The 18,114-nt window shown below is 40.5% G+C and overlaps 1 pseudogene; it reads left to right on the top strand.

Moving 5' to 3' along the window:
• LOC103090075 (lethal(2) giant larvae protein homolog 1 pseudogene) overlaps window positions 1-14,200 on the top strand; it is a 20,965-nt pseudogene extending 6,765 nt beyond the window's left edge.
• The last annotated feature ends 3,914 nt before the right edge of the window (window positions 14,201-18,114 follow it).

The following is an 18,114-nucleotide window of genomic DNA, read 5'->3' as shown; positions in this document are numbered from 1 at the left end:
GAATCACTGGCTCAAGATCACAAAGGCAGTATGTGGAAAAGGCCAAGATCGAACAGTCTCCAGCTAGCTGTGCTCACACACCACCAACGCCTTCCATGGTTACTTTTGTGTTCAACACGCCCCAAAATGCATGAAGGTAAAGAAGACCTAACAGCCTAACTTTGTTTCATACACAGCCATATATGTATACATTTATTTAAAGTAACCTAAGTACTGATAAAATCTTGTGTTTACCTGTCAGAGCCCATTTAAGACTTCTATATATTTTTTTTGCACCTTTCCATTATTTTTCTGCTGAATCCTATCCATCAAGTACAGAAAAGCCTCTCAGGCCAGCATGTACATTTCCAGTTTCAACTGCTACAGTACATGAGTTCTAGATCTTAAAGGCCAAAAAGCATCTATTTGACTAAAGAGCTATGAGGCAGCCATAAAAATTATGGATCACAGAAATAAGCAATTAGTGTTATCTTCAATTGCTTTATTGGCAGTATTCACTCGTTAGAATAGAGGCAGCCGTAAAACAGATTGCAACATACTGTATAACAGCATATGGGATTTTACATTATAATGCTATTCTCTGCCAAGAAGTCATATTTTCATTTGAATGCATGGAACAGATTATCACAGGGTTTCCAGCATTAGAAGTAGATGACCCTCACTTTTTTTGTAGTTGTTGTTAAAAGGCAATTCCTGAAGTTATGACTAAATCAAAATAAGTGCGATGGTGAATGGGGCTGTGTTACGTGCCTGCATTCTGGGCCACTGGAGACTGGGCATGGCATGGAGCTACAGCAGATAATAAAGTCAATCTCTAACGTGGTGGATAGAGGGAAAGTTGAGGGTTTGCCAGTCTTCCAAACCAGCTGGCGTCAATTCTGGAGGAAGCTGTTCACTCGCCATCTCATCACAGCTGAAGCACCACAAAAGACACCACGAGCACAGGGGATAGAAATAAAACAATAGGAATAACAATATGAGAAGGAACAGAATCATCATTTAACATTGGGAGACATCTTCCTGACATCTACTCTGCCATTTTTACAGAATATGTATGGGAGCGTGTTTATATATTGTAGACAACGTAACACAGACCTTCAAATACACACACCCTGGAACAAATGTCAACAGGCCAAGCTCTCCGGAATCACCCAGAGGCCTAGAGTCTAAGAGTTTCCCCATCCCCTCACACATTTTACAAGTTTCAGTATGGCACACCTGGAAATAGGGCTAAATGCCCACTGTCCTGTTTCAACAGTTAAGTTGGAAAAAGAGTAGGATAAAGTACGTCTAACAGATTCTCTTTCCAAGATCAGCCTGTGCTACAGCAAATGAAAGGCTTTGAAAGGCAGGATTGCTGAAAAGGAAGCTTGTGTGGTTTCAAATTAGAAGTCATATTGTTGCACTCACAGTTGATCAAATAAATATTAATCACCAAATGTATTTATGTCACTTCTCACACGATTGCAATATATTTCAAATGTGTTTTTAAATGGTGGATAAAACACACTGGGATGGCAAAAAAAAAAAGAAATTCTCCTTTTATAGAACCTCCGATACTAGGGAGCTAGAAGCATATGTAGTAATTTACCAGAACAAAGAAATATGTTTGAATTACTGTGTGTTTTCTGCTATTTATTCAGATCTAGTAAAATCCAAATAATTTGATAAAGTCTTTAGAGCCTATGTACAATGATATCATGTTAAAAGTAGACTTTAATCTCATGCAATGTTTCAATGAATTAGTGTGTTCACTTAAGTAATTTTTCTAGTCTTAAGTCTGTAAAGTTATAAAATTATAAAAATCATTTTTAATTGTAAAGAAAAAATCCTTATAATTTTGGAAAAAGATTATACTAAATGATTTTAAAGGCAGTAATAATGCAAAACAAAGTATAATAGAGCTGCCCCTTTCTATATCCCTTGGTTACTTGGAGTAACATTTTCAGTTCTCAATTTCCACACTTCTATGTTTAAGGACTTTTCTTTTTATTCATAAAAGGATTTGATAAGAAGAGTAATTAGACTAAAAATGCAAGCATCTTGCAACCTAATCCTGCCTATGCTATTTACTAGCCCCTATGGCATGCATATATTGATATACTGTTTAAATTCTGTATCAGCTGTCATGGATTTATTTGTAAAGTTGCATAATGACCATAATACCTACAGCCACCTTCCAAATTGAGCTTGAAAAAGATTTTCTAAGTATTTCTCAAGTGGTCAGAGTAAATTTCTCAAGTGGTAAGAAATTTCTCAAGTGGTCATGAATGACTACCTTGTCTTATTTTTAGAGTGAGGAAAGCTGGTAGTTTTCCAGCAGCCAAACAAGGGGCCCCTTTAAAAACTTGAAATGGAAACAGGAACCAGGAGAGTGGCTAGTTTATACTTTGAGAAAATGATGCTGACCGATTGAGGGTATTCCACCAATGTATAAAATACAGTGAAACATCTGCCTTTTGGTCCAGCAGTATTTTCCTCACTAGCCCACCAATTTCCTTAATTTGGCAACTCTTGTGGCCCTGGCCTTGTGACTCAGGTAACATTATATATAAATGTTGAGAAGCAAGCTGTTCCTTGGATCTGTAAGGTGGCAAACTCAACAGGCTACACATTTTTAAAATGTCAGTGAGTATATGAGTGTGTATGATTGTGTGTGTGTTTCACCAAATACAGTTGCACTGAGTCAGACAACAGTAACACCAAAGGCTAATGGAGAAAATGTGTTTTTTTACATATTGATCTTGTCATGCAATAATGTTACTTAATTCCACATTGTTCAGAACAAACCAACAATGAATAGTATCTTGCTATATAATGACTAGTTTTTCCTTTCCTTGCAAAAGTAAAAGCATTTAAGAAAAAAAAAAAACCCACAAGCATCTCAAATAGCCTCTGCTTTGCTGCAAAAATAGACTGTGACGACAGTAACTCTCCCAATCAATTATGCGGCATGGTTTTAAGTGAGGAAAAAAATTCAACATACGAATCACTTCAAAATATATACAGCACATATCTATATGTACAAACTGCATAAATTTTGAAGGGCTACGAAGCATATATTTTGCTACACCAAAGCTCTCACTGTTAAATTGATTGCAACAAAACTTTAATTTCTTTTTCTGAAAAACCCGAGGAATATGAATCTTACTGGAATTATTTAAATGCAGTGGTGTGTGTATACATCTATGTGTGTGGGTATAAACAAGATTTCTACAAATTCTCTTCAGTAGGCTCAGAAGCAACACCTCTTCTCTAACAAAAATATTGCTCTGAAATTATCTCCTTTAAAAGTGACGACTTAAAAGAATATACTTCAAAGTCCACAGTCTACACATCTGCATTCTGAATCCATTCTGCATAGGGGGTCCCTTAATAGTGTTCACTCCTGCTGTATACATGCAGGGTTCATTAATGGTCTCCCTTAAAAGCACCTTTTTAAAGAATGATCTGCCACATTAGCCAGAGGAATGTAATGTGTGTGTGTGTGTGTGTGTGTGTGTGTGTGTGTGTGTACACACACACATATATATATAATTCTTTTTAATTTTGGCTGAATTCAGGAATGAGTCTGGGCTAAAAGAATCGATCTGTCACAGAGCAACAGATTGCAGTTAGAGACTGCCAACAAATCACAAGCAAGAGTAGGTAATGACTAATTGTAACAGGAATGAGGGAACAGAGGGTGGGGATTATTTCAGAAAAGGTAACTGAAAAAATGATCCTTCCCAAATGAAATCAGTTTTGCTTTGCTGTTTGTTATTGTTAAATCAAATACAAGCACAGCACCTTCCCTCTTCTCAACAATTCCTACTGATGTTGATCCATTTGACAATTTCTAAGAGATCTGTGAATTTTCCATCACAGCTTGCCTTTTCTGTTCCTCCATTTCTATTAATACTATATTCTACGAGTCACTTTTGAGGTTTCTCAATGAATTATTACTTTAGCACACTCGTTGGAGCTCTACAACCTAAGACTTACAGGAAACCTTGACTATGACTCCCACTTTGTGATAATGAATATACAACATGATCTTAAAAAAAAAAAACGGAAAAGGATTTATGAAGATTTACAAGGTCCAAGAAATAGAATGGCAAGAGCAATCATATCCATCTCTTTTATTGATTAGAATGTTACAATTTTTAATTATCTATTCAATCATACCTCCTCAGATTTTCATGAAATACTTTTTTCTAATTAGCAATGTACACAAACACAAACTTTTTATACCAGAAACTTAACCTTCTGAAACTTTAATCCATGAAATTACTTGGAGCTTGAGGTGCTTAAAGGATTTAAACTCTGCCCTAAGGTTCAAATGCTTTGGGAAATTTCTCTAATTTTCACTCCACTGCAGTGAAAATCAACAAGATGTTCTGTGTAGTTGAAACACAAGGGTTTTGTGGCTCCCTGTAACTGTAGAGATTACAAAGCATATTGGGTCAAATGTAATTTCATATTTTTAAAGGTCACTTATTGTGTTTAAACTTAAATATTTAACTTTAACCAATGTAGTGTGGTTAGATTGCTCATATATTTATTCCAAATGTAAAACTAACAATTTCCTTAAGTTGATGATATAGGCTGTTATCCCAATCTTTAGGTAATACAACCCATTTTGTCTCACTGCTGTTTTAATTCCTAAATCCTCTGCTTTCTCCAACATGTTGAACATCAGAATCCATGTCTATTTAATACCTGCATCAAATATTCTTTATCTCCTCATAATTCAAAGAAGAAATAAATGAAGGAAGCTAAAGACTGACCTTTCTTAAATGGATATTGATCGATTGATGTCCCTAAACTAGTTTCTCAATAAACTCAACTCTTTCTCTGCTGAAAAAGAAAAGGGCAGTTCCAGAATGACAAGTTACAAAATTAGCCAGTAAGGTAAGAACACGTAAAAGAGAAAGCATCAACTGCAGAAACAGTATCAGAACCAAATTATCAATAGATGGGAAAAGGATGAAAAATAATGGTGAACAATGAACTACAGATCACTGACGCAATGTATATGAGGGAAGGGAAGAAGCTGAGGACAATGGGATGGCACAAGGGCAGCAGGAACCTTGTGAGTTTGTCAAAGAGAAGTAATGTTATATCAGGCACCCATAAAACACTAACAGAAAATCAGAATTATACTCAACTAAGCCCAGCCTAAATCCTAGTCGATAGGGGGTCATAGGCTTGGAATTTCCCATCTGTTCCCAAGAAGCTTGTACATATAATTGGTATGCACCTAAACCATTCTTTTGATTCCAAGTGTCAGGATATTTTGAACAAGAAAACATACATCAACATCTTGATAACTGAAAGTCTGCTAAAGCTATTTATATTTATCATAAAACTGTTTGAACCTCCCAAGGGGTGAGCTGCAGACAGCTTCATGTTCCAGATTTCAACACAAGTGCATCAATCTCCCATTATGACCTACATCCTTTACATCCAAACACGGGGCAAGGGCCTAGCCACCCAACAGTGGTAATCCTCCAGCCAGCATTCACATCTCGGGTGATGACAGAGATACTGTAATTAGGGCCTGCTAGCACAAAAGCCCAAGGCCAGTGTGACAGCCAGTACCCAGTTCACTAGGCATAGCAGAAACACTGCCAATAATTTTCAGACTGATCAAACACCACCTGAGGTCAATTCATCCAATCATTTGTTATTTATTCATTCAATAAATATTTATCAAACACCAACCCACCACGTTCCAGGTACCAAACAGTCCCATAGCCTTGTGCCTTAACATTGTAATGTCACACATATATTGATTAAAGTAACCCATTTCCACAGGGAACTCTACTCAATACTCTGTAATGGCCTATATGGGAAAAGAATCTTTAAAAAAAAAACAGTGGATATATGTATAACATTCACTTTGCCTGAAACTAATGCAACATTGTAAATCAACTATACTCCAATAAAAATTTTTTAAAAAAGAAAGTAACCCATTTCACAACAATAACAATTATAAAACTTGAATTACCACCTCTTTCCCCCATGTTCTATGTTTGACCTTTTATGTGGGTCATATGCATATTTGATACATCTGAGTAATTTCAGGTGGATTCTTCTACTTGTATATAACTTCATTAACAGTCAAGTTATAACATGTGAGCTTACAGGAAGCACTGTGCTATTAAAATAAAAGTACCGCTGGATATATTTCATCTTAATGTGAGTGAAACGACTTTTCAACCCACCACCAAAGGAGAGAAAAGCTAGCGTGAAACCACAGGAATATATTAGGGATGGATAAAAGTAAGGCCCTGAAAAGGGCAGAGGGAGAAATTGGAGACAAGGGACGGCACCCCTACTTCGTGATAGTGTCCAGGGCTATTGTCACTTCTGCTCCAGGATGCATAACTTAAAATACTTCCGATGCGAGGGAATCAGTTATTATTCCTTGTATTTGTCTTGCCTAAGTTGCAAAGTGAGATTTTTTCCATAATTTCATTCTGTAATTTGATGTCTAATCCTTTCAGTTCATGATTTTATGGATTGCAACCAAAATGAGGACTCTCTTCTTTTGTCTTCTGTCTCCAGACGACTCTAATTTTGTTACCAAGATGCAGGCCCAGGTTATGTACTGCCCTAGGTATTTCCTTCTCTCCGTTTCCTCTAGGTTCTAGTGAATAATTTATTCTTTGAAGGTGTTTGAACCAGAACTGCATATTCTATTATATACACACTCAAGTTCACATATACAAATATATATCACATATTTCCAATATACAGTAAAATCATACATATGCCCACAAAAAAAAATGTTTTCCTCATAAAAATTAACTTAAAGCTATTCGAAGAGTTTGGTCCACATCATCATTTCATGTGTTAAAATAAATAGGTGGGCTTCCCTGGTGGCGCCGTGCTTGAGGGTCCGCCTGCCGATGCAGGAGACGCGGGTTCGTGCCCCGTTTCGGGAGGACCCCACGTGCCGCGGAGCGGCTGGGCCCGTGAGCCATGGCCGCTGAGCCTGTGCTCCGCAAATGGGAGAGGCCACAACAGTGAGAGGCCCGCATAACACAAGAAAAATAAATAAATAAATAAATAAATAAATAAATAAATAAATAAATAAATAGGTAATTAATATCCTTTCTTTCCGTGATGTGTCAACTATGAGCAGTATCTGGCGGATTTTGGCTAATAAACTCCAAAATAACAAATACATACTTAGCAAAAACATGACTATATTAATTATTTAATGTAAATGAAGAATTAGCATGCTGGCCAATTTTTTTTTTCCTAAAATAAACTTGTTTATAAATGCTAGTAGTTGACTAAATAATTGTTTTAAAAATGACCATTCTTTTGGAAGGCCCGTGTAAAAACAAAACAAATAAACCTTCAGATTTAATCACTCTAGGCCAAAATTTGAACTTTCCTTTGAGCTGTATAGATTTAGACAGGATCATGGCAGAAATGAGCATTTCCTGGGAACAATTATCCAACCAAGCCCCACTGGTTTCCCTTCACCATCTCAAAATCACAGCTGGTGATTTCAAACCACAGGGAAAAGTGAGTGATGGCCTCTGGGTTGCTACTGAGAACTATTTTCAGAGTATTTGTAGGTGCCCCCTCTCTTTTCCAGAGGGCACAGTGGCTCTTGAACCAGATTTTGTGTGCGTGCGGTTCCTTCCCTGTTTGCCCTGCAGCATATCCGACTTCTCCACTCCCAGGAGCTGTCCTTAGCCACTGCGACCTCGGTTCCTGCAGGTGACAGTATGGCTTTCTGCTGATTTATTAAAAATCTCCCATTTTATGGCTCCTGTGTACTCTCTGGAGTGTGATCATGTGACCAGGATAATGACAATCTGTCTCCCTGCTAACATTTCTCTACTTTGGTTATTTGTTTGATAAAGTGAGGAGCTTCCCTTTTGTTGCCCTTCATCAGAGCTTAATGTCTTTACTTTGGGATCAATATACTTTATGAATAATTTTATTTCCTTCTATTTTTATGGTCTTTTCTCCTCATTATCATACTGAGTTTATTAGCTGGTGCTGTCAGTATCTTTACCCTGTCATATGTTCCTGAGGTACAGTAAATATCACTTGTGTTGTAATTAATATGCACACCCTCTGCAGTAATTAAAGTACAGACCCCTTCAACCAGCTGAGCTTCCTACACTAATTCCACCTTATCTTCATAATGAACTTATTGTAATCTGAAACTACTACTGAATATTGTTCAGTAAGGCTAGAAGAATGAAATCTAACGAGATGCAATAATATTTGTGCACATGTTAATATAAAAAATGAATTTAATTAGTCTAAATCTAATTAAATTTCCCATACAATTAAAAGCCTCCCCTTCCTTCCATTTTTTTAAAAACTAACAAATGCCGAATTATTGCCCTTCCAGTTATTCCTATAAAGAAGCAGACTGGACAAATGCTTTCTTTCCCCATAAGATACACACAGCAAAATCTAGAAGAGCCAGAATAAGGATAGTGACATAGTAAGGAAATAGCTAAATCCCTTTAAGGAACTACCATGTGAAATAGACGACTTGTAAGAGTAGACAAATCAAAAGTCTGACCTTTCTAAAAAAGAGAAACTCAAGGAAAATAGCTTATCAAACCAATCTGCCAATCAAAAAAATAGGTTTTTACAATATCCAATAACGGACTCCCCTGGTGGCGCAGTGGTTAGGAATCTACCTGCCAACGCAGGGGACACAGGTTCAATCCCTGGTCCGGGAAGGTCCCACATGCCACAGAGCAGCTAAGATCGTGCACCACAACTACTGAGCCCACGAACCACAACTACTGGGCCCATGCGCCTAGAGCCCGTGCTCCTCAACAAGAGAAGCCACAGCAATGAGAAGCCCACGCACTGCAACGAAAAGGGGCCCCCGCTCACCGCAACTAGAGAAAGCCCGTGAACAGCAACGAAGACCCAACACAGCAAAAAATACATTTCTAAAAAAAAAATTAAAATATCTAATACCAAATATACATTGCAGGTGGCACTAAGGCACAGTCCCTGTCCCCAGGGAGCTTATATTTTAATGAAAGAAATACATATTTCAATTCAGAAAGATTTATTGGGCATCTACCAAAAATAGCACAGACAATGAATGTCATAGAATTTCTAAGCAGCATGAAAAAAGGAAAGTCTAGCACTAAGCTTGCACCTTGAGAGACGTGAGAGAGAACATTTGGGGCAGGACACTGACTGATGCTGCACATATTCGATTCTGCTGGAGAAGAAGGTGTGTGTAAGTTAGGAAAAAACAGACACAAAAGACTTATATCGTCAGGAAATCAGCAAGGAAAGGGAGTACCTAAAGTGCAGACCCACCATAGGCAGGGAGCTGGCAAAGGAGCCTGAAAACTGGGCGAAGGGTCGGGCATGATGACCACAGCTGTGCCAGGCAACGGAATTATTTCAAGGTGGAAAGAATTTACCAATAGGGTAGAGCCCTGCTTTTTAATTATTCACAGTAATGACCTGGATCTTGGAAAGAAAGGAGTTATTTCCTAGATTGTAGATTGAACTAAATTAGCAGGCAACACAGCATGGAGGACTGATAAAACACACGCACACACACACAACACACACACACACAAATACATCAATTTGAGAATTTAAAAGTGGTTTAGTGGTCAAAACACCTGTCAGTTAGGACAACACATTTACTCCCACAGTTGCTTTCTTGTTTTCTTTCAAAACTACCTCTGTTTATGGGAGATTTATAAGACACATTACCGAATGGATTACTTGGAAGGAAGTAACCCAGTGAGATGAAAACAAATAATATGTTGAGACAGACTGCTAAAGCTATGCATTACAAATCAAAGGAACTAAAATAAAGTTAGGCGTTCTCTAGAGGAGTGCTCACTATTTTTAAGGAAGATTTAAATGTACTTCAAAAGGGAAGCATGGAGAAAATGGAATAATAGTGATATCAAAAATAAATTACAAAGAAAATCTGGGCTGTTCTGCTGCTAAAAAAAATAAAACTAAAACAAATGTTGACATCTACCTGATAGCAAATATGCTTCTTAGTGTTGATTCTGACCAGCAGAAGGGAACCTACTCGGAAAGAAACCTGATGGGAATGAGTAGAGATCCTAAAAGACAGACTTTTAAAATTCCTGATTGATGAAGTTTGGGTTAGTCTATGCCACTGAAAATCATCGAATCCGGAATGTCAGCCCATTTTTAGTGAACACAAGGCATGTGTGTACCAACAGGTATATGTGTGACTGTGTTTGTGTGTGTATGCACTTGTCTATATAAGAAAGCAAAAATTCAAGCTCAGAAAATGAAGTAATGTGAAATTTCCTTTGACATAATCTTCCAGTATATTTACTGAAAATACACATCTTAATTTACATTTGTTCATCTTTAAGCTTTGTGTTCAGTTCACTGTAGGACCTGAAACCTAATGCTGAAGAATGGTTTCAAAGGTCAGAAAAAGTTCTAAATATTAGCAACAGTGTCGCTCATGAGTGTGTCTGCATCAGTTTTAAAAACTGTTCACATGAAGGATGCGCTTGGCTTTGGAGAAAATATTTTGTGACTCATGGTTTACTCTGTACATTCAGCATAGTTTGGGAGCAACGCTAATGTTTATGGGTTACTGCACTAACTTAGAAATTATAGTGTAATATTTGTAATGCAAAGGAACCTTTCTTGGAAAGCAGATGTACTTATATCTGCTCAATGGTGAGATTAGTGACAAGGTCTAGGAACCCAAGAAGAAGACAGATGTCAACTCAAGGCAGTAGTTTTGCAACTGTGGTGAGTGTGTGGTGGAATGGTCAATTTCAAACCTCCATTTGGTGATATGTTCTTTTTTTTTTTTTTTTTTTCTGGTATGCGGCCCTCTCCCTGTTGTGGCCTCTCCCATTGCGGAGCACAGGCTCCGGATGCGCAGGCTCAGCAGCCATGGCTCACGGGCCCAGCCGCTCCAGGGCATGTGGGATCTTCCCCGACCGGGGCACGAACCCGTGTCCCCTGCATCGGCAGGCGGACTCTCAACCACTGCACCACCAGGGAAGCCCTGGTGATACATTCTTGATTCAATAACAGCTTTTCAGCAGGCCGTGTTCATAAGGGAAATGTCAGTAAGAAGGGTTTTGTTCTGAGCCTCATGGTGTCTTCTCTAGCCCCTCTGGTCAGTTTGTTTATGTACTGGACCATCAATCTCTTAACATTAGCCAGTTGAAACAAAGAATAAAACATGGCAACTAAATGATAAATGAGGTGGGAAACAGAACATTCTAGGATGCTTTACATAAAAGACATCCTTGAAGGAAACCACTGACGAGGAAGAGAAAGTTGAAAAACTGGGAAAACTAAGCTATAAGCTATTCTCATTTTGTGTGTGTGTGTGTGTGTGTGTGTGTGTGTGTGTATACACACACTATATATATTTGCATGTAAATATACATTATATATTTTTAATAATTTAATACTACTGACTTCTGTAGAAAACACAAATAGCAGCATTTATACCTCTCTTATTTCCAGAATTACTGAGGGGAGTTCGATAATGTATATAAAACCTTTAATCTACTAATTGTTAGAACTGTCATAATTTTTTTCGCAGTTATCACTTTCCTTTGGTAATAAAGGCCCTAACTGTATCACCAGATGTAAAAGCAACACCAAAACACCAGTTTGCCATTGTTGTTTTTCCAGCTTACTGAATGAGATTCCAAAATTAAATTTCAATGGTTTGCAAAAGTCTCTCAAATTAAGGCAGAAGTGACTGAAGACACTTTTAGCTACACCTGCACAACCGGTAATTTAATGAGAAAATGACTTAGAAATTGCAAGTGGTAGATATAACAATATTGTTGGTATGAACTAAGAGATGTTGCAGTACAGACAGTTCGAGTAGAAAACATCTTTAATACTCTGATTCCTCCATCTTTCTTCATACCTAGCCTGTTTCAAATAAAGAATACGCCCGGGGCTTCCCTGGTGGCACAGTGGTTGAGAGCCCGCCTGCCGATGCAGGGGACATGAGTTTGTGCCCGGGTCTGGGAAGATCCCACATGCCGCGGAGTGGCTGAGCCCGTGAGCCATGGCCACTGAGCCTGCGCGCCCGGAGCCTGTGCTCCGCAACGGGAGGGGCCACAGCAGTGGAGGCCCGCGTACCACAAAAAAAAAAAAAAAAAAAAAAAAAAAACCCAAACCCCCATAAGGGATTTGAAAAAAAAAAAAAAAAAAAAAAAAAGAATACGCCCAACTCCTCATTGAGTGACCCAGCATGTTTGGATGTGAAATGGTACGGTTAAGGACTAGAAAAATTTTTCTCCTGTAAATGTTCAATATTTAGACAGTTTCTGTCCACTCTTACCTGCTCAGCCCATGTCGCCAATGTCCCAGACAAGCTGTGGGCCCGCATCGTGAGCGCTAGCGAGCAGCAGAGCTCCCAGCCAGCCTCCTGCACCACGAGCTGGCCCATCACTGGAATCAGAACCTAGTCCGGAGCCATCGCAGCAAGGGCTGCTGCTGACTGGCCATGAGGACAGCATCATGCGGTTCTGGGATGCCTCCGCTGTGGCGCCCCAACCATCCAGCGAGTTGAGCACTGCTGGCCTCTTCCAGACGGACAGCACGAACGCCAACAACCTGGCCTAAGCCACAGTAGACGACTGGCCGCCCTTCCTTAAGATTGGCTGCTTCTAACCCTGCAGCGACGATCCTCTGCTCAACGTGCAGAAAGAAGTTGGCGTTCTGCAAGTACACAGCCCAGCTGGTGATGGCCGGCACTGCAGGCCAGGTGCTGGTGCTGGAGCTAAGCGACGTGCCTTAGAAGCAGGCAGTCAGCATGGCCAGCGTAGACCCTCTCCAGGACTGTGAGGGCTTCAAGTGGAAGGACCATGGGCAGCTGACCCTGCACCTGGGCCACTGCCCTGGCCTCCGGCTTCCAGCCCATGTGCTGGTTCAGTGCTGTCACCCGGTGCCATCCCTTGCCGTCTCGCAGCATGACGAGTGCAGCCTGTGGCTTTTGGCACAAGTCATGGCTTTGGCCTCTTTGACTACCCGTGCAAGAGCCCTGGCCTGGCCAAGTGAACCCTTCACCCCAACGACTCCCAGGCCATGGAGTGGCCGCTATCCCAGGTGAAGTTGCTTACAAAGTTGCTGTGCTGGTCTTTCAGGCGCATGCGGAAGAGCTGAGTCTCAGGCAAGAAGTAGGATGCTAATGCCAACAGCAACTTTCAGAAAGCCAACATGCTGCTGGCGGAGCAGGCCTGCCCCCAAGACCTGGGGATGATGCCACTGCAGCTCTGCATCAGCCCCGGTCGGCCGAGGACTCCCTCCCGGGCGCTGTGCACTTCTATTATACTTTGCTGGCATGTTCCTTGAGATGCAGCCACACACCAACTCGGGCTCCATGTATGCTACGCTCCAGCCATGCAGGCGTCAGGAAGCTGCTGGAGCCGCCGGAAGAGCACAGAGGAGCGGCTGACGCCCCGCGAGCTCATGTCGGCACTCCCAGCGTTGGACGCACGCAAACGCCCCTAGCCTGACCTATGAGGAGGCTGCGTGGGTTCTGGTGCAGGCGCAGGACTTGTAGGGCGGGCGCCGTGCTCACCGGGTGGGCGGGGCCGTTCAAGGTGTACACGCTGCCCAAGGAAAGCGCAAAGACAAAGTTCAGGCCGATGGCCCACGAGGGCTGTCGCGTGCACAAGGTGGCACTGGCTACACTTGCCAACGTGGCCTGAGAGGACTATGCCAAGACGTGCCTGGTCTGCCTCCCCAGCCTGGGCAATGCCCACGTCTTCTCGGCGCCTGGCCCGCGACCCCAGGTGTACTACTCCTGTAGCCGGAAGGGGGACACAGCCGCATCACCTCCTATGTCTTCAGGTGCCACAGCCAGTTTTTACCTGATTTCTCCATGGGAGCTTGAATGCTTCTCTGTAAGTGTCCAGAACGTCACAGAGCCCCTCGGCTCTCTGGACATTAGCTGGCCCCTGCGATGCCACCCGTGCCAGCTGCAGGCTCCGAGTTGCCAAAGCTGAGACAGGCTAACGGGACCCTAGACATCTTCTTGGCTCCACGGAGCCGCGATGTAAGCGTGTTCTCACCCATGTCCACCAACTCGACCACCAGTGACGACACTACGCTGGACACGACAGGGGACGTCACGGTGGAGAAAGTGAAGGATTTCCTGGGCCCTGTAGAGAAATCTGAGAAGAATCGGAGGACGCTGGCAGAAGACAGGGCTTGAGCCTGGGCCATCCTGATCAACTGAGGAAGGCTAGAACTACCCGACCAGCTCCTACCTGCCCTGCTGGCAGCTGAAACCCAGGACCCCAACCCCTTCTTGGTCTTTTACATGGACCCACACCTGCTAACCTGCTGGCTCCAGTGGGACCTGCCAACCCTGACCCCAGGTTGTGCGCCTGGACTTGGCCCAGAGCCTCTGGGGCAGATTCAGACTGACCCTTCCTACAGGTAGGTGGCTACCCTGGACCCCAGGTGCCAAGGCATCCCAAGCTTCCTCCCACTCCACACACCGTCCTTTCCCACTCCCTTTGCAGAAAGAATTTTTCTAATGTCCGTGCTGGGCTGGACAGTCTTTTTTTTTTTTTTGCGGTATGTGGGCCTCTCACTGTTGCGGCCTCTCCCGTTGCAGAGCACAGGCTCCGGACGCGCAGGCTCAGCGGCCATGGCTCACGGGCCCAGCCGCTCCGCGGCATGTGGGATCTTTCTGGACCGGGGCACGAACCCGTGTCCCCTGCATCAGCAGGCGGACTCAACCACTGCGCCACCAGGGAAGCCCTGGACAGTCATTTTAAAACTGGGCTGGGGGTGGGCAGGTGGGCAGGATGGGTTTCCCTGTAGATTGTACCTTGGGGTTTTTTCTTTTTTTAAAATTAGCAGTTTTAATATTAAAATTACTGACTTTTAATTTTGAAAAAGAAAGCATTTAATATCTCTTAAAAGGGGAAAAACAGAGTATCAATAGAATGAGCCAGAACAAATATTTTAATTATAATTCTATTTTACATGATTCTCTGTACCCAGCATTGTTACCCAGAATGCTGTTGAGCAATGAGAAAGGAATCAGATACTTTTTTTTAGCCAAAACATTAAGGAGTTTATGCCTGAATTTCATAAGTGATAAGGTTACCCATGTGCCTTTGAGAAAATGCTGAGAAACTTTTCTGAGCCTCAGACAGAAATTATAAGTTGTGAACTTCTTTAATGGCTGTGCCTTCCAAAGTAGAACAAAGGGAAAGAGTTATTGAGGTAACTAAAGCAAAGCAAGAAATACTGCAGAAAAAAGAAAAATATTTTTCCCCAGGTCTGAATCTAGCAGCTCAGAACACATGAAGGAGATGAATGAACTGAAAAGGTATTTGCAGCCGAAGAGATAGATGCTGAGCTATTATTTCTTGTGATGCTATGAGATATTTATAAAAACAAAAAAAACCTCTTGAAAATAAAATCAGCACCCAGTTTCTCAGCAGCAAACAACCTTAAGACTCTACTAGCAACATTATACCTTAAACACCAATGCATGTTTAAATATTTTAATAATGGCTTAAATAAAATTTTGTTTTATTTATCAGCTGTGCCTATATTCACATGCTATTTTCAGAATATTTCCTTTAATAAGCTTCTTTCCCCATAAGTACAATAATAAAGGTAAACTTAGAGCAAAATATTTTCAGACTGCATCCTTATTCTAAAATGCTAGTCAAATCATAACGTATAAAAACCTTTAAGTTTTAAGTGTGGTACTTAATTCTTAAAAAGAAAACATTAAAAGTAGGTTTTTTAGTAGTCCAATATTTTATAATCCAAAAAGTATCATAAAGTCAACTTTGAAAGTGTGCTCTCTTACCTTTCTCGTTTACAAAAATAATAATATACATATATAAAGGGCTTGATATTTCCCTTAGTGAGCTGTAAGTTCCAGTAATCAGAGGACATTACGGGAACATCTGTTATTTCACATTTTCCACTGAATGGCTTACATGGTCACATGGTCAGAAGACAATTACCACCATACTCTCAGTCATTAGGGGCTTTGCAGTTTATACTACAGGCTTTCAATGTTTCTACTCTCTCCTGGTATTGGTTCATACAAGTGAAAGAGGTGGATTAAACTGCTCTGGTGCCCAAGTGGTATCATATGGGCCTGAAATAATTCACATATCTCACAAAGCTCTTGGAAAGAGATTTTTTGCATGTGAAATAAAACAAAACCCGTTTGGTTGTAACCCTCATGCAACATTTTGGTAAAATCAAATCCAAGATGTATTCTTTGTCATAAGTCTCTGTCTTCTATACCCTATCAAAGCAACTTGTTGACAAGTGAAAAGTAAATTATTGATGTGGTAAGTTTTTGTCTTGGCTCGCCTTGGGGGATTGCTTATGTGTATGTTTGTTTTTCTTTGTTTCACTTTGTTGTTGTTATATGATACCAAAGAGTTGATTTGATAGATTAGTTTTTGGTCATGGTTGTGACTTAATTAGATATGTTATTTTATTTGCAGATGTTTAGCACACAATCTCATAGACAAAGCCTAAATGGAGACTCAACACATTAAAAGATACGAATTTATGAGAAATATCATACAAAACTGAGTAGAAATTGAGGAGTTCATAAATAATCTATACTGACTTATGATTCCAAATCCATTTCTGAATTTTTTTTTCAGATTTCATGGTATATTCCTTTAAAAAAGGCAAAAAGGAATGTTATGTAAGAACTTTACATTATATGTCTTAAAAACTAAGATCATATTCACTGTGGTTACTTAATTTTCCACAGTTAGTTACGATATTACCTCCCTCCCCTATGTTCTTCTTAAATGTGACTTTGACACTACTCCCAGCAAAAGATGAGGTCTATGTGCCCTCCCTTTAAAGTGAGCTGATTTGGTGACTCTTTTGACTAACAGAGTATGGCATTTACAAAGCTATTGACTTTTGTGGCTGGGTCATTAAAGACCATGAAGCTTCTGCTTTGTTAACTTTGAAATTGTATACAAAGCCCAACTGCACAGAGGCCACCATGCCATGAGGAAGACTAACCCACCCAAGAGGAGAAACCACATGGCAGCCATGAGAATACAAGAAGAGAGAGAGGTGTCTAAGTGGCCCCCAGCTGCTTGGCCTCCCATTTTTCTAAGTCTAGTACTGCCTCTAGCCCCCATCTAACCTCAGCCCCAAGAGAGACCCTGAGCCTCGACCACCCAGCTGCACCCCTTCCAAATTCCAACCCACTGAAACCATGAGAGATAATAAAATAATAGTTGTTTTAAATCACAATTTTGGGTGAATTAATTTATTTATCAATCATTCATTTAGTAAAAAAATATATTTGAATGCCCGCTCTGTTCTGGGCAATATCTTGAGTACAGAATCCTGCAAAGATTTCTCCTCCTAGAAAGGAGCTTAATTAACCCCTTCATCCTCTGTGCTTCCATGGCTTTTTAGACTGGTAAAAGAGCACTTATTTCTTTTGTCCATATTGTATAAGTTGTATACATGTTTGGTTATACATTTATAAATTCAGGATCTGGGTCACGTTTGTTTTGTTTCCCTCAGCAGTGTCCGTAGTGCAGACACATGTTCGCTGACTGATTTATAGCACCTATCTGGATAAGGACATTCAACACAAGGAAATGACACCATTATCCCCCAGGGTACAAATTAAAAACTGATAAAGCTTTTCATACATAGATTGTTTAAAATAGCCGAAGTTTTCGAGGAAATTACTTTTTAAAATATTTGAGTATGTAATCATTGCTATTAAGCTACTTATTGTAGCAGTCAAAAAAGGAAGCATTTTTCAAATATCCTGGTCATTAATAAACAAGCCTTAAGCTATTAAAATAACTACCTCTTAAACTATTTTTTTATTTGTCAAATAGTCTGTTTCCATTTTGTTCTCATTGTAGCCTAAGGGCCCTGGATATGATAAAAAGTAATGTCCAGGCCTCCTAGTTACAATCTTCCTGAAAACTGAAAAGGGCCCTGGATATGATAAAAAGTAATGTCCAGGCCTCCTAGTTACAATCTTCCTTCCTACCACTAGTCTATGCTGTTGCACTAAGTACCAAATGCTCATTCAGTGTCCATAGGCATGTTGAAAGGATAACTTTTAAGATTTTCAGCTCAGATGGA

This window comes from Lipotes vexillifer, unplaced genomic scaffold, assembly GCF_000442215.2.
Source record: "Lipotes vexillifer unplaced genomic scaffold, Lipotes_vexillifer_v1.1 scaffold838, whole genome shotgun sequence".
Lineage (NCBI taxonomy): Eukaryota > Metazoa > Chordata > Mammalia > Artiodactyla > Lipotidae > Lipotes > Lipotes vexillifer.
Note: the sequence above shows the minus strand (reverse complement) of the source record. Positions and strands in the feature narration are given on the sequence as shown.